Consider the following 18,312-nt stretch of genomic DNA (forward strand, 5'->3'; position numbering starts at 1 on the left):
GAGACCCTCTCTCTTTCTCACCCTCTTATGAGGCCCATCTGGGAGAACTGTCACCACACAGAGAAGCATTTCCAGTAGTTTCTGTGCTAATAGCCAAACGTCAAATACCACGACAATCAGGGTGAGGGAAATAGCAAAAACAGAAAATGTTTTTGTTCCAACCCATATGTCAAACTTTCTACAAACCTTAAGATGAAATATGTCATTCTTGAAAACAATGATTCCCCCAAACTACAGGTAGCTTTCCCAGTAAAGATTAGATCACTGTTGTGGGAATCCATGACAAGCTCCTGAAACTGGCATCTTGATTGGGCCACATGACAGAGGACCAGCATCTTTCAAATAGTACAAAAACAGCCATATTTCTCTGTCCCTTTGTTGCCTGTGCCATTTTATGACTGTTTCTATTACTTGTTTACACCGCTATTCCAAACTATCTCCAAGTGGCATTTCAGCCACGCATCAAGTTTGTGAGGTAGGGCGGACTGAAAGCTAGTGACTAGCCAAGCCAGACTAACAAACTCAAAGTGAGGCTAACAAACTTAAACTGTTCAGTGAGTTCTTTCTTTTTCTTCATTTTTAAAAGTCCAAATCAACTTGGCAAAACTCGGTCATTCCCTCTTGTATACAGAATACAGTAATTTCAATTCCAATTGACTCTGTCACCTGCTTCTTCGCCTGCAGCGGATTCTCATATATTCCTCATATCTTTTCATTTCACTAGTGAAAGAGGAAAGTATGCTCACAACCTGAGTTTGATCCCAGCAGAAGCTGGGTTCAGGTAGCTGGCTCAAGGTTGACTCAGCCTTCCATCCTTCCGAGGTTAGTAAAATGAGTACCCAGCTTGCTGGGGGTAAAGTGTAGATGACTGGGGAAGGCAATGCCAAATCACCCCATAAGAAAAGTCTGCCGTGAAAACATTGCGAAAGCAACGTCACCCCAGAGTTGGAAACGACTGGTGCTTGCACAGGGGACTATCTTTACCTTTTTATTTTGAACAACAAAACAACCAGTTTTGGGAAAAGGGGAAGTAGCTTCTTTTTCCCCTGTCCCTTTACCAGTTTGAATCACAGCCTTGCCTGGTTGACCTTGGCTTTAAAAGATAAACAAAGAAGATATGCTACATGGAACTCTGGACAATTTGTGTGCTGATATGACGCAGAATTTCTCATGTCCAAACCTAGCTACACGGCACTAGGCTAATGTTTTTGTTTCTCCACTGTGTTGTCTACAAGCACATGATGGATATGTGAGAACAGCATGAGTTTCATTTCTTTGTTTCAGCCGTATTATTTCTATGGAGTTTCAGCAGTATTATTTCCTTGGCCTAAGGTGGCACTATGCTATAATGCTTAAAATCTTTGTTCTGCACATTAAAGAAGTACTGGTCCCTGAATGAAGTTTGTTTTCAATGGTGATTTGAGACTCTTTTTACATAGAATGAGGTCAGAATACATATTCAAGTTGGAGAAACTCCCTATGGAAAGCAGGGATGCTTCTGATTTCCTGCTGACTAATTTTTCCTGGAATATGCCCTTTTGAGTGAACTACACTGTGAAATGGAGCTGCTTGTGTATTCTTATATATATATTGTGTATTCTGTATATACCTTGAATATAATTTAAGAACATTGTATCAACATGGAAGTCCTAATGAAATTCAAATTGTAACTCATATCAAAGAGGTATTAAAAGTGTGAACACTGCCACACAAATGTTCACAGAAATCTTCAGTGAATTAAAGAAATTACCATAAAATTATTAAACATCTATGGAACAAAATAAGGGATTTGTCAAGCTGTAATGACAAACCAAACTTTCCAGCCATGCAAACACATCTCTACTCACCCCAGTTACAGAAGCACTTTCTAACTTAAGTCTGCAATCTGGCAAAATTTGTCCCCTGACACTGTCTTCTGAGTACCAGAAGTACTTTCTTCTTCACAAAACAACACAAAGTATTATGAACTAGGCACTACAACTGAAGAGTTTTTGTGTGCTGCATATCTGGAGCTACTAGCAGTTCATACTTCTTAGTATGTTTGGGAGGAACTGCTTTTATTGTTTTACTTCTGCCTGAAGGAATCCAGGTCACTACAAAGAACTGGTCAATAGTGACACGCTATATATGCAGCACATGTCAACTGTGGAAGAGATCAAATATTACAGTCAGGTATATCTAAATGATTAAATAAATGCTTTCCCAGAAAAAGCACAAAATACCTTTAATTATACTGATCCTATAAAGTTAGAAATTGATAATAGCTGGTTTGCTACCATTCATGTTATTTTTCATGAGGAATAAAATATCCTGTAGAGCATCTCCATGCTTTTTTGGCCATTATTTATGAGAAAGTAATGCCACAGCATTGGCAGCATATTTATGTTTTAAAGGTCAGTATGCTTATCAATGTAAACTTTTAACTTTCCTTCTTACAACATTATTGACAAAGTAGCTTGCCAACACTTTCCTCCTCTTTTCATCAGAGTTTTTGAGTCTGTTCTAGCTACAAGTGGCGAGGCAGAACTCCACTTTCTTATTGGTTCCTCTCTCAGTTTAATTGTTCAGTTTATTCAACATTAAAGCGTCTTTAGAAGTCTAAATTCTGTTTTTTAAAAAAATACTATGATATACAATAACTATATACACACAAAAAAGCAAAAAAGCCCCACCCAACCTAAAATCCTATGCAAAAGCAGACATCTGAAACTGTAACAACGATAATAAGGTAACACAAAATTCCAGGAGAACATTGGTCCAGCAATGGAAACTCAACTGAAGCAAACTGATAATTGCCAGCATTAACACACACACAAACATGCAGCAGTCACAAGCCTGATGTAATAAAACAAGTCTTCACTTGGTGACAGAAACTGAAAAGCTAATTAGCCTGGCAGGTTTCTCAGAGAAGATAATCCCAAAGTTATGGAACAGTGATAGAAAAGACCTTTTGCTGTGCACTCTGAGATCTCACTTTCCACAAGGCTTCCACAGCAGATTTTAATAAATGAAGAGGATTATATGGCTAAACTACTCCTATCATACACTAGGCCAAAACAATTTGGGTCTTTATAGGTTATATACAGCACTCTGTGAAGGACTGGAGCCTTGTCCAGCTAAGAAAGAATAGCATAACATGCTTCATACATCCTGCCCAGCCAACAGACATAGCAAGATTCTGCATCAGATCCAATTCTCAGTTGTCAGGTGCTTCCCACAAAAAAAAACATGTTACAACATTAGTCTACATGGTTGTCCCTGACAAAGTCCCTGTCATCAGGAGAGGGTATAACCCATGTATTAGGTGTAACTAAGAAAAAGTTCCCCACACAACTGCTATTATTTGCGCATGCCAGATCAAAGCCATGTCTCTTATGATAAAAACCTGCTTCTTCTATGACAGTGAGCTGCCATTCAGAGCAAACGATCTCACCCCCCAAAAGGTCTCCAATTGCCATTAGTACTGTCTTGTCAAAACTCAAGGTACATGTCATGTTCTAAAAAAACTGCAATGTTGGCAATGAACCTGACCTTATAAGGAATATTGTTTGAGCTGATTAAACTTTCATATTTGGGTACTTGGCAAAACTCACTAAATGCAATTTTTTTTAAAAAAAATCAGCAATATATGTTAGAATTCTACACTACTTAACAAGTACTTCTGTCTATAATGCTACACATGAGTATACATAACTTTGCCTATTTTCAGCCTCCTCTTCCATACACAAACTTGCAAAAAAGAATTAACAGTGATTAGTCACCAGTTAGCACAGGTTAGTCAATTCTTCACAATCACAAATAACATTTGTGCAAGACATGGTGTTGAAGAAATGGTGTGAAAGAACTTATGGGCCTGAACTGGCTTTTGGGTTTACTGATCATATTTATTCAGTATTAGAAACGATTGTCACAGAGTTATACAGAAAAGGCCAGTTTAGTCTGAAATCCCCTATGAAGATGGCACCTATGATTATAATCAGGGCTTTTTTGTAGAAAAAGGCCAGTAGTAACTCATCTACATCTTAGGCCACACCCCCTGACACCAGGGCAGCCAAAACTGCGTTCCTGTGCATTCCTGCTTTAAAAAAAAAAAAGCAAAGCCTTGATTATAATACGAGACTGCAGGAATTTACGGGATAAAACAATACAGTTATTAGGTTTGCCAACTACAGATTAAGAATTTCTTGGTGACGGGGTGGGGGGGTGGGGGTGGTAGAGCCTCTGGAGGTCAAAGTCTGGGGAGGGGAGAGACCTCATTGGGTTAATGCCATATAGTCCACCCTCCAAAGCAGCCATTTTAATCCAGGGGGATTTATCTCTGTTGTCTGGAGATCAGTCATAATTCTGGGAGATCTCCAGGTCCCATTTGGAGGTTAGCACTGGCAACCCTAAGCCTGTGCTGACTACTACAGAATGAGGGGACAATAAACCTTCATTCCTACCCTTCCTAACAGTGACATCATAGTGAAATTATTGAAAAGACAGCTACATTGGTACCCTTGGTACCATGGAATATTTGACACAAATAATAAGCCATTGGCTGACTGATAAACTGACAATATTCCATTCTGCAGATCAATTGATAGATGTGGCAGCTCTTATCTACTTTGAACATAAAGAGCTTTTCAAGGGTTCAAGCAGAAGCCTTCATTTTTCAGGACTTCATGGGAACAAACCTCAACAGATTGCAAGCAACCCATGTTCTTAATTATGAGCTTTTATGAACGAGACGTTCTCATTCTAAATTAATTTGGCCTGGATAGAAATCTCTCTTAAATGAAAAGATTTTTTCCTCAGACCTATTATGCAGAGAAGATATTCTTTTAGGTATAATGGGTACCACTTAATAGAAAGCCTTGGGTTTGGAGGCTTTTTTAAAAAAAATGCTAGACAATCTTATTAGAAATCTTCATTGCTGGTAATGTGCTGTCATAGCAAAATTATGTCACAAAATATTGAAAGCACAGCTACAGATCCTTTACAGGATTTTTTTTTTTAATAACAGCTTGGTTAAGCTTAATTAAAACAATACTTTAGGGATGAGTTGGCTCAGTGATTGTTAATGAAACAGATAACTTGATTTTAAGTACATTTTTATCAGAAAAGATAATCAAGCAATTAAACAAATTACTGAAAGGTGCTGCATGGGACCAAAAAACACATAGGAAAATGTGTGTTATGAAAGGTGTGTTTGCCCAGCTTATTTTTGTGGCTGTGGGACAAATATTACAGGATGTAGTGCTAGAGCATCATGTTAATACAGAACAGCAAGAACCTAAGATCCAGTTAATTTACTAAATAAAGTGCACTTATAATACAACTGAAAAATAAGTGCTCAAAGGTTTGCCAGCCATCTTAATGGTTTAGAAGTCACTCTAAGTCTGAAACGGGTACATTCTATCTCAATTGGTAGAATACTTTTTTTTTGAGGGGTGGGGGGATCAAATCACAGGTGTTATGGTGATCCCATAGGGTTTTCAAGGCAAGAGACATTCAGAGGTGGTCTGTATTACCTGCCTCTGCAAATTGTCCCTTGTATTCCTTGGTGGTCTCCCATCTAAATATTAACCAAGGCCAACCCAATCTGATGAGATCTCGCTAGCCTAAGTAGAATATTGCCCATTGATTTTTTTCTCGTGTCTCTGTGTCTGACAGCACTAGAGTTGGTTTTTAAAAAAATACAAAAGCTGAAAATTCAGGGAAGGTGTCCAAGATTATTCTGAGAGAGTTGGGTTCCTGCAGACCCAGTCCCCTCTACAGCCCGGAAGCCATTTTAAAAGGCGTCAACCTGGCCCTGGAATTAAGACCTATTGGCTGCCCATGATCAGACTCCATCTGCTCTTTAAAAATCCTATCGTAACAGCTTACACTGATGAAAGATTCTGATTCTTTTGCAGTGAGTGATTGCAGAGATTTCATTTTGCTCCTCTATTCTGGCACATTGATTTAGGAACACCTGATTTTTCTCCATGCTTTAGGGGTTTTACTGCTGTTTATTCTTGTATATCTTTTCCTAAAGTAGATTTTATGGTACATGAAATATCAAGCTGGTGCAGAAGAACTTGGAAGGATACTGTGGAATTTCATGCTAAAATGCCAGCGAGCAGACTAGATGTACTATATAAATACCACCATTAACACTGGTCAAGGTGTATGATAAGGAAGATCCCAAGTACACATTTGATATTCCAGTACATGATCTTCTCTTTATAACATTCCTATAATACAGCTGTACTCCTTCAACTGTGTCTACTATATCGTAGATGTGACATGAACCTTGTTTTGCAACTTGGCATACTGCTAGAGTCTTGAGAGACTCACCACTAGAGTTTTGAGTAAGGGACTATTATTTTTGTATGTTGGAGTCTGCCTAGAGGCTGCAATTGTGGGATGAAATTCTATAGCCTGTTATGTTATTTCACTGTACGGTAACCACAATGATTTACTTGTTCTTGAAATTCAGCACATCATATTGTCATGGATACTGATCAAAATACATTTAGAAGAAAGTAGATATTTATTAAGAAATTCTGTTGCTTGAGTCTTGGTATAAATTAATGAAAGGCAATATAATACAGCCAGATAGAGCTCAAACACACTTCTGAGTTCCCTGAGTAACCAACGCTGCAAGCCTGAGCACCGTTATAGCCTTCTAGATCCAGTGAAGCCGATGTGCTTAGAAAGGTGTAACTATGCTTAGGAATTACTATGAAAGCCAACAAAATATGTGTTAACTTGATGAAAGAGGCACATGATAATATTTTTCTCTGAGTAGTTAATGATTTTGCATCCAGGTATGTACTAGGGATTTTTTTTTAAACCTTACCATCATAATGATCTATCCTCTTTTCATGACGGAAACAGCTATCTCAAGTGATAACTATATGGTGCCATCTCTTTTTGTTTTACATCATTTTTTGCCTTCACAACCCACTTTTCCTGTGAAGCTCTGGGTCAAACTCCTTAACCCTTAGCTCACATTCATCCCTTGTTATCCTTTCCCCTCTCATTCCTCTGTTCTGTTATAGTCTCCATTTCCCTTTTCAGCTGTGATGGTGGACTGGAAAGTGCCTTCAAGTTGCAGCCAACTTATAGTGACCCCATGGGGCAGGGGGGTCAAACTCATTTGTTATGAGGGCTGAATCTGACATAAATGAGACCTTGTCAGGCTGGGCCATATCGGACCAGGCCATGTGTGTACCTATTTAAGATTAGGTAGCAGAGACATAAACTTTATAAAGGACACAAGCAAACATAATTAAAGGGTTTCTTTAAAACAAACTTTAAAACATGCTTAAAACATTAGCACTCATTGGTCTTAAAGGTGCTTTCTTTGTATCTCTCCCATGAGATCCAGGGAACTGGGCAAAGGAAGCTCTGACTCTTTCCTTCCTTCCCCAGGGGACCAGGAGGGGGAGGAGCCTTGGCCAATAGAAGGAAAAGAGGCTTGGCTCAGTAGCTCTGCTGTGTGATTGAGAGAGCCTGGCAAAGCAAGATATTCCTCCTCCCCAAGGGAGAAGCCTCAGCCAATGGAGAAAATAGATGTTTTGCTCTGTAGCTCCTGAGTGATTTAGCAAGCCTTGCAAAGCAAGCTGTTATGCAGAAGGAAGCAAGAGAGAGGGAAAAGGAAGCAGATGACAGCCAGTTGCTGGGGGGCCTGATTCGGCCACCAGGCTACATGTTTGACAGCCCTGCCATAGGGTTGTCAAGGAAGGAGACATTAAGTGCTGGTTTGCTATTGCCTGCCTCTGCATAGCAATCCTGGACTTTCTTGGTAGTCTTCCATCCAAGTCCTAACTAGGGCCAACCCTCCTTAGGTTCCAAGATCTGATGAGATCAGGCTAGCCTGGGCTATCTATGTCAGGGCATTTCAACTGTATAAAATTTTAATTGGAAGTTCTTTGGAACAGAAATCTATATATTTGTTTACTTATATCTCTCTGCCCAAAAAAGAGCCCCGTGGCGCAGAGTGCTAAAGCTGCAGTACTGCAGTTCTAAACTCTGCTCACAACCTGAGTTCGATCCCCAGCGGATGCTGGGTTTTCAGGTAGCCAGCTCGAGGTTGACTCAGTCTTCCATCCTTCTGAGGTCAGTAAGATGAGTACCCAGCTTGCTGGGGCAAAAGTGCAGATGACTGGGGAAGGCAATGGCAAACCACCCCGTAAAAAGTTTGCTGTGAAAAGCAACGTCACCCCAGAGTCGGAAACAACTGGTGCTTGCACAGGGGACCTTTCCTTTCCTTTGCCCATCTTTCTATCTTTCCATCCATTTGTTTGTATATATAATGTATATAATGCGTATAGGCATTAATGGATTAACATAGGTTAATCATCTTCATGGTGACTATTAGCTTATCTTAGAACTATGAAAATATTCCACTCCAGCTAGAAACACTGGATTGACTCCCTATATACCCTACTATGCTGTAACTTCTGCAATACAGACAAGGCCCAAGAATAATAATAATCTGGCTAGCATTTAAACAATAGATTTTATTGGAACCATACACTTTGGTCATGCTGTGCCATAACATTTGACATACATAAAGACTTCTTGATATGTAATATCCAACCTCTTTCAAATGCACTGACTATATAAAATAACAGTACAATAAATGTTGTGTTAGGCACAGATTGCAAAGGAAGTAACTCAAGGTTCCAGATGATACTTATTTGCAGTGTTGACAAATGAGAACTTTTGTTTTTCATATGGCAATCTTACCACCATGAAAAGGAACCAGTGTTTATAGCTACAAATATTAACTATTCTCCCCCTAAACATTAATTTCCCCCCCTAAGCATGACCTAACAGTCTTCCCTTCCAATATGAAGAGAGTGTAGTGATGGGGGACAGTACCTGAATCCTAGTTCTGTGACCAACATTTTGCTTGTCACACTATTGCTCCAGCTAACATGATCAAATCTTCAAGGAGCATTAATAAACCGGGGATGCTTTTGAGCTATTTCAGCCAGCAAAGACATATACCATGTGCAATCTGCAAGGCCAGAGAGATCATGAGTCTGGAAGCAGAGTCCCCAGTTCAGGTGTCATTATTGCTCTATTCTGTTCTGAATGCTGAACCAGCACTTACTAGCCAAATTACTCAGGACCAGGGCTTTTTTTGAGTGGGAATGCACAAGAAGGCAGTTCTGGCTGGCTTGGTGTCAGGGGGTGTGGCCTAACATGCAAATAAGTTCCTGATCAGTTTTACTGAAAAAAAGCCCTGTGTGAAACAATGGTAACATCATGGGGTGTGGCCTAATATGTGAATGAGTTTCTGCTGGGCTTTTTCTACAAAAAAAGCTCTTTTCAGGACTCTGATTTGACTCAAGTAATTGTCATATTTGGGGACAGTCCCTTTGGGATTCCATATGTAGCAGTGCAATTCTAAACTGAGTTACAGCCTTGACTACAGCAGACTTAGAAAGCTGTAACTTGGTTTAGGACTGCACTTGTAAATATACCATGCACACACACACACAAATCCTAACCCATCTCCCTGCATATGGAAAACTGTCATTGAAAAGGTGAGATACAGTAGAGGAAAAGCTACAGTTATAGAATTTTTTTTATTACATAAGGCAGATCATTAGTTCAGCATCAACTAGATTGAATATTAAAATACTCTCATACAATTTCACATTCCAATTCATTACATAATCCTACATTCCAGGTTCAAAAATTAGCACAGCCCATGAGCACATCAGTTATGCAGTGAGAAGAATCCTACAGTGATGTACTGGAATATTCACAAAAATTTTAGCAGCCCAACAACATTCTGCAAGGAAACAGGAAAAGATCATTTGACTGGGAAAATCCATGCAACATGTGAAGAGGAGGGCAACTGAGAGCTGGGAGAAACTTTAGGAGGAAAGGAAGCTAGTATGCAAGAAACCCAAAGGTAGTTGAGACACCAGGGAAGAGACCATGGAGATGATATGAAAAAAGAAAAGGGTAGCAGGATAGGAGAGACAGGGAGCTGAGAAAGAGAAATTAAATAAAAAAGATAACTGAGCAAAAAAAAAATAATCCAGAGGCATATTTTTTTTAACATATTGAACATATGAAGCTGCCTTATACTGAATCAGACCTTTGGTCCATCAAAGTCAGTATTGTCTTCTCAGACTGGCAGCGGCTCTCCAGGGTCTCAGGCTGAGGTTTTTCACACCTATTTGCCTGGACCCTTTTTTGGAGATGCCAGGGATTGAACCTGGGACCTTCTGCTTCCCAAGCAGATGCTCTACCACTGAGCCACCGTCCCTCCCCCTTTTTAAAAATCCTGTAAACTCTTGACAGGAATGGTGGGAGAAGAAAAAAGGCTGGTCAGCAAGACACTAGCTGAGATAAGCAGGGCAGAGAAGGCAGAGGCTGAAGATCAGAGACCTGGATCAACAGTGGGTGACGGCACTAAAAGTGGGGGAGTAAAGCTGGGCCAAAGAGCAGAAGCATGCTAAGGCAGAAAGGAACCAACATGCATGGCTCAGCAATTGTGGCACAGGCAGCTCAAGGTTTACAAAAAATAATAGAACTCGATCCATTCTGCATTTCAATATTGTCAAGCAGCCTAACTTTTCATCTTTTTTTCAAGAACAAAGAAAATGTAGCAAAAGAAAACTGATGGGAAACCAGAATCAAACCAGGAAGGCAGACTGAGGAATAAAAGCACATTGGTTCTAAAGCAAAAGACTAGGGATTTGTAACAGCTACTTTATACAACGCAAATTTCCTATATGGATAATTATTGCCAAATAGGAAAATGTGGTCAGTTGCATCCTATGTGTATGCATGGGAACATACTGCCAACTGAGGATCCCTGAAGCGAAAGAAAGAAAGAAAGAAAGAAAGAAAGAAAGAAAGAAAGAAAGAAAGAAAGAAAGAAAGAAAGAAAGAAAGAAAGAAAGAAAGAAAGAAAGAAAGAAAGAAAGAAAGAAAGAAAGAGAGAAAGAGAAAGAAAGAGAGAGAGAAAGAAAGAGAGAGAGAAAGAAAGATAGATCTGTGGTTGAAATAAGTAAGTGGTACAGTGTGGTGCTTTCTGTAGGTTTATGTTAACAGGCATCTCTAGTATTTCTTTCTCCAGCAGTGAGATTATGCAACACTCCAGCAGACAAAATGCTGACCATTGTGAGAAAGGATTTAATTCAGAATTCTTAACCTATTTTTTGCATTAGAAAACTTTTTAACTCTTTAAGCAATGGGCCACTGAAACCATTCAAATTTTCAAATAGCCTTTCAATAATTTGATGCTTCTCTTACAGAAAAAGATATATTTTTATACTAAAGTATACTGGGGCCAAGGAATATTGCAACTGCATACATCCCAACTGAATATTTACTACTAACAAAAAAAGAAATCCATCCCTTATAAAATGAGCAATGCACAAGCCACGAGTTTTTAAAGAGGTTAAAGCATATTATCAGTACCAAGTCCATGCAGAGAGCCTACTAAAACCAATGGACTGGTGTAACTCTGCACAGGATTGCACTATATAATTCTTTATATGCTATAATGGCCTATCTGGAAAAGGTCTTAAAAATCTATCCAGTGATTATATGTACAGACTTCCTATTGTCACAGTTGCTTGAATCAGCATCAGACCTTATAAGAAATCTGTTTAATTATTTAAAAAGACTCTTGCTCATTTTTTTTTAACCTTGTGAATGACACCTGCAATAAGAATGCTGGTTAGATATGATAAATATCCAACAAAATCTTATTTCAGTTCTACTTCTTATTGATTACTGTAAAGGCAGCTTACTGCAGAAGTCATTTCATCTTTTAGAAACACACCCTCCCTGTCAAAGGAGCTGTGCCCCTGTTAAGATGGTAAAGACTGTTATGTAACTCATGAGCTAGGCACAGATGGGAACTGACTGTGCTACTAAACAATATAATTTTGATGCCCAATCACAACGAAGCCCCAGCTTCTCACCTTTTAGATTACTTTGTTATGAAGAAGCCATAACCTAATGTTCTTCTGTGTGGCACATTTAACACTATTTTTGATGCATATTCCTGTATGGAAGGAACAAACCCTAAAATCTCTCAAAAGAGCTTTACACCGAACATGTGATTAACTTACACTTAAAGAATATTTATAATGAAATGCTACTGTTTGCCTAATGAAATCATTACAAAAAAGTCTCCATCTTATAGTTCTAATACATACCTTGTTTAAAAGTACATGTGTGGTTCACTGATTATCTTTTCCTAAGTGGCCCTGTGAAAAGCATTTGGAGAATAATGGACAAGTCCTCCCTGTCCCCTCCCTAGACAGGTAAAAGAGTTGGTGGGACAGCATTAGGTACTTGTAACATCCCTGACTGTATCATCTGCGTAAAACTGCAATTCTTGATGACCCAATTTCCTTGTTTATGTGACAAACTAGAAAAAAAACATGATGATGCATAGCATGTGTCCAGCAAACTGCACTACCTCAAGAGAAGGGGAATGATCCCCCCCAGTACTGCAGAGGGAGTCTACTCCTGAGTGCAGCAGTAGCCAGATACAACTGATGTGTTCCCACACCACTGCTCTGCAGTGAATGCTGAAAGAACAGAGCACTCAATGGCTGCTGCTGTGGTGACCAAAAGACTTGGGCATTCCAAATAAAACAAATCTGGACAAAAGTCTATGTTCTGTGTCCCCAGAATCCTGCAGGGATATAATCTCTAAACAGTGATCAGTTTCAGCCATTTCACATCTGAGAATGACACTTTCTCTCCCTTCCTCCTCAAGGTAGTCTTGTTTGTTTGTTTGTTTAAAAAACAACACAATAAGATAAAGATTGGATGCATCCTCTTTGGAATACAGCCCCAAGGCAAGTGCTTTGCATTGCTTGTCCCTAAGGGGTAGATGAATACAGGCAACCTAAATGCTTTCTCTCTGATGAGGGAGGACAGAACTCCAACAGATGAACTGATGCTTGGATGGGCATGCTCTTAAGAGAAGCCAGGCATCAGTTATAAAGCAAACAAATAACAAGGTCAGCAGGTCAACTGCGTAGAAGGTACTACGGTCAAGTGGGTTTGCATCAGCCTTGGTGTTTTGGGGTAGAGAATGAACCTAAATGCATTCAAAATGAACCTAAAGGTAGGAATTGTTTTTGACTTGCCCGTTTTATCTCAAACACAAGGCTTTCTCATCCAGCAGAGCACCACAAAGTGCCAGTTCATCCTTTCCCTCCCACCCGCTTTTATCTTCAGGTCTGGTCCCTCCTGCAGCTACCTTTAATGCAGTTACATAAGGTTAACGGTTGTGCATTTTCTGCCACCTTCTGTCCATCAATCTGCTCGTTTGGTGGGATGTCCTGGGATTTGGAAATTGCAGAGAATCGTTATCTCCCCGTCACTTGCCTTGCACCATGCAGTTCATTATCTAGAGAAACAGTGCAGTGCAATTTACAGGAGAGCAATCCCTACTGTGTACCAAATAAGAATGGATGTGGGGAGGGGGAGAGACAGAAATGGATTCTGCTGGATGAACGCTCCTGATTGCCAGTTGCTTCCCATAAAAGACATCAGGGAATTCAATAGAAGCAGGGGATCTCGCAGCAAGGGTGTTGTTGCTGGGCGCTGTACAGCCCAAAAAGGGGGAAAGCAGGAAAATTGATCTATTCAGGGATACACTGTACATCGTGAAAAGGATCTGAGAGGGAGATCAGGATTTGCCACAGCAGTCTATGTAGAGAGTCAACTATAGCAAAAGCTTGCTGTGTTTATGTAGAGGTTGCTCAAGGTTAACACGGGACTAAAAAGCATCATCATCTAGAATGCCATTAGCAAGCATAGCGAGAGAAGGTATCGTCTGTCTGGAGCCTCTGGACAGTGTAATGCAGGGAATGAATACCTGGAGTGTGAGAATGGATTTTTGTTTTGGTTTTTTGCTTAGGGCAAAGGGAGAAAACTGGAACTGTGAATGCACTGTCTGACAGCAAAGGACTTCATTTGCTTAAATCACGACTTTGGCTTCACTGCATTGTGAATCCTGTCAGAAGTCAGTCTCTCCACTGCCACTGTCTAGGTCAGTTCTAAGTACTCAAGTAGTGCGTGGGCTTTTCCCAACAGATCCACACGGCACCTTCTCTTCCCACACCCCTTTACTTTCCTTTAACCCTAATATCTTCTTTGCATCCTAACTTGGTCATTGTTTTTAGTAACGCCAACTTGATCTAAACAAATTCATTTGCTTAATGTGTGATCTTCAAATCAAATTGCTTTAATGGGACATTGCTGGGCAAGGGGTGCTTCTTCAAAGTCCCTAAAAACTGTGAGGTGCCACTGAAAGGCATCAGCTGCTTTATCTGAATGCCGAGGGTGTCTCCCCGGTAAACACTTGTTTTAAAAGATCATCTTCCACACATCAATATCGCACACAATCTGTATTTGGAACAAAGACAGAGTTTCAACACATCTTCGCAGAAGTAAGTTCTCAGAGGCTTACTTCCAAAGCAAGAGCGCCTAGAACCGCAGTCTTAATTGGGTGGAACACTGCAGAGAGCAGAGCGGTTGGCTCATTTTTTGCTCCCCCCTTCGGAAGACAAGGCAGAGAGCGCCTTGATTGGCTGGGTCGTCGCAGAGTAGAACGCCTCGCTTCCCGCGCGAGTCCCTTTTCGTATCTCCCTCAACCTGCTTTCTCCATTGTTTTGGTATTGCTTCGGTTCAGTCACTTCTTTAAAACACACACACACACACTGCCTGACGTGTCGTGATCTTCTTGTTGTTTTTGTTGCTGTTTCCCTCTCACACGCCCGCTCTCTCACTCCCGTCCAATACAAGCAGGGTCTTTTTCTTTTTTAACCACAGCAGTGGCTAGTATCGTGAGGAAGAGTTCCCATGCGCTCCCTCACACACGCACAGAAATCTCTCGCGCACCCCACAGAAATACGCAAAAATACCAATCTCTGTTCCTTAAAATAATACTGCACGTGCACCAATCGCGTGCTCCCAATGAAAGGGGGGGGGGAGACTCGATCCCAGCAAGACAAGCAGCATATCGGAAGTCCCCTAGCTAAGCAGTATGCCCATTAAAAAAAAAAAATCATAATGAGTGGGATGACCTTGCGGAGAATGATCTCTGTGTCTCAAAAAATAGGATCTCCTTCCACTGGAAAACAAAATGACCTTTTCCCTGATGTTTCTTAGAGCGTCTTGAAATGTCAAAGACTTTCATCAGCTTAAAAAAAAAAATCACCAGGGATGCAAATTATTAATTTAGAGATCAATGTTCGCTCTTGATGTCATTAAAAACAAAAACTAGATCTCTGGAGTTTTTCCTGCATCGTCTCTTAAAACTGCTTGGGGCGATTTGGTCAACAAATAGAAATCAGTACGGTAAAGGAAAACATGAATAATGAAATGCACCATTCATTCAATGTTGCTAAAATGACTTGTAAACACTGGAGGGGGGGGGGGGGGGGGATATAGCGATAACCTAAGCGTATTCCATCAAGCTTTTAAGTACCAACAGATGCCACACAAGTCTACTACGTAATACATCTCAATCTCTCCCTTCACTTCCGAATCGGGAGGGAGCCAAGGGTAAGGGGAGGTGGGAGATGCACGGAGGAAGGCAGGGATATGAAAAAATGCTGTCAAACAGATTTGATAACTAATCCGACACACAGTATTTCCTTTTTTTCCAGTTGCATCGGCAAGAGTCTAGAAAGCAACTTTGCCAGATCTGCATCCTCTAGAGATTTGGGGGTGGGGGGTCGAGGGAGAGCCGACTTCTATTTATAGGTTTTTAGAAACCTCTGGCAATTATCTCCTCCCGCCTCTTTTCTCTCCACCCCCCCCCCCCAACTCTTCACACACACAAGCCTCCTTTTTGTCACCACCTCCAAGCTGCTCGGCCCCCTCATCTTTTATTCTTGCAAATAACAAGAGATGATGCACCGCCAACCTCGCTCTATTTGGATTTCCCTGCGTCCATGCCTAAGTTGTGCAAAGGAAAGCCAGAGTCATGCCGTCTGCAATTCACAGCCCAGAGTACAGAAAACACTTACAGTTTGCGGTGCGCGCTGTCCCCTAACGCAAAGGCTGAAATTCACGGCGAAGCTTTATTTTTTTTAAAAAAAATAGTTTTTAAAAAAATATAACTAAGATATTGTTTAACGATCTAGAGTGAACTGGTCTCTGTCTGCCTCTTTCTCTGCCGCTTAAATCCCTTTTGGATCTCTTCTGCGAAACCCAGCAGCAGCCGCTGCTGCAACACGTTCCCCTGCTTTGCTCTGCACTGCAGATCAAGAATCCCAAAGAAATTCAAGGTTCCCTTGCTGGATGGAGCTGCCGTGCGCAGGCGCTTGCCAGAAACCCCGGCCGGTATAATGTTAAAAATCCGCTGCCCGTCGCATTGGAGGCTTTGACGTGACTGAGCATGCTCGTTCAGAACTGAGCAGGCTCAGTAATCCCAGTTGAGGCTATGCGCCCTCAATAGGGAAGTGCTACAACTTGGAAACAACCTTACCCACGCAGCTCCCGATAGCTGCTTGCGGGAAGGGGAAGCAAAGTGTGGGTAGGGATCGGGACGGGTGCTCCGGGCGGGAGAAATAATGGCGCTTGCTTTTACGGCAGAATTCAGCAGAGGAATGGAAGCATACAAGGGCTCGGTGTGTAGTAAAGGAGAAATCCTTGGGAGTAGGCAGGACGGAACAATCAATACAGGAGAGGAAAGGGGATAACTGTGCCCCGCCTCCAAGCCAGTCCCACAGTGCTGGCTTTCTTAGACTGGGGGCAGGCAATACCCCCTCCCCCTCACACATCTGTAAAACTGAACAAGTCCGCTGCCCGCAGTAGCCAGCTGAGTTTGCCTCTGACTTTTACGACGGTTTCTTGTCATTTCCCAAAATGCAAAACTTATTTGACCAAGGCGGCAAGGGAACTACGTGGGGCATGAACGCGAGAGGCACACTCCTGTATCAGCTCCTGCAGCAGCAACGATGACACTTTCACAAGCTCCCCTCAGCCTGCTTCCCGGCCTCTTAAAAAAGTGGCTCCACCCCGGTTTAAAGGGGCGGCATTTCAGCACTAAGAGTTGAAAAGAATGACTTGAATGGTAATGGTAGATTCTGGTGGGTGGCAGTGTTTACGTTGAGTTAGTGTGCGCTAGCTCACAGTTTTTTATCTTTCAGCTCACACATTTTGGTCTTAGCTCAGGGAAAATGGCCCCAGAGCATTGCAAGCTAATCTATGCAGTAGCTCACCACTTTAATTCCATGTAGATAGATCCAAGCGAGCAGCCGTGTTGGTCTGAAGCAGTTGAGCAAAGCAGGAGTCAAGCTGCACCTTTACGACCAACCAAGTTTAATTTAGAATGTAAGCTTTCGTGTGCTCTTACGCACACTTTAATTCCAGTGGTTCACAAAGTAGTTCACAAGGTTCCACAGTTTAGAGGGGAGTACTGGTGGGTAGCGGTGTTAGTCTGAAGCAGCAGAATGAAGTTCGAGTCCACTGGCACCTTTAAGGCCAACACAGTTTTATTCAAGGTATAAGCCTTCGTGTGCATGCACACTTCTTCAGATTTGGACTGTTCCGCTCTATCTGAAGAAATGTGGATGTGCATGGAAGTTTATACTTAAACAAAATTTTGTTGGTCTTAAAAGTTCCACTGGACTCAGACTTTGTTCCATTGAATGGTAATGGTTGTGTCTGTGCAGTTGGTGGGTCAGGAAAGAGTGCAGATGGAGACAAAATGTCTACACGCTCAATTTGGAGAAAATGCCAAAAGAAATGCAAGAAATGCATTTTCATTCCTTGCTTGTGGTTCTCTTCAGTTTCCTGTTCACTAGAGGCAGGGCTTTTTTTGAGCAGGAACACAGTTCCAGCTGGCTTGGCATCAAGGGTGTGGCCTAATATGCAAACAAGTTCCTGCTGGACTTTTTCTACAACAAAAGCTCTGACTAGAGGCATTTCTGACTGTTCCTTGGAAGGTCAGATGCTGAAGCTGAAGCTCAAATACTTTGGCCACCAAATGAGAAGGGAGCACTCACTGGAGAAGACCCTGGAGAAGAAAGAGACAGCAAAAGATGAGATGGCTGGACAGCATTACTGATGTAACAAACACAAAATTGAGCAGACTTTGGAGGATGATAGAAGACAGGAGGGCCTGGCGTGACTTTGTCTATGGGGTTGCAAAGAGTCGGACTTGACTGTGCGACTTAACAACAACAAAGAGGTATTTCAGAACTTCCCAGGAACTTAGAAAGGTTGCCAGCTCCAGATTCAGAAATGCCTGGAAATCTGAGGGTGGAGCCTGGGAAAGAGGGTTTAGGGAGGGGAGGATCTCAGTAGGGTATAAGGCCATGCAGTCCACCT

At 41.4% G+C, this 18,312-nt stretch overlaps 1 protein-coding gene across 1 annotated transcript in view; it reads right to left on the bottom strand.

The window, feature by feature from the left end:
* Positions 1-16,330, bottom strand: part of VSNL1 (visinin like 1) — a 114,937-nt gene extending 98,607 nt beyond the window's left edge. Inside the window, exon 1 of the mRNA XM_060233657.1 lies at positions 16,005-16,330. The gene's annotated coding sequence lies outside the window, so the exon portion shown is untranslated. The remainder of the gene's footprint in view (positions 1-16,004) is intronic.
* Between the last annotated feature and the right edge of the window lie 1,982 nt (positions 16,331-18,312).

This window comes from Heteronotia binoei, chromosome 1, assembly GCF_032191835.1.
Source record: "Heteronotia binoei isolate CCM8104 ecotype False Entrance Well chromosome 1, APGP_CSIRO_Hbin_v1, whole genome shotgun sequence".
Lineage (NCBI taxonomy): Eukaryota > Metazoa > Chordata > Lepidosauria > Squamata > Gekkonidae > Heteronotia > Heteronotia binoei.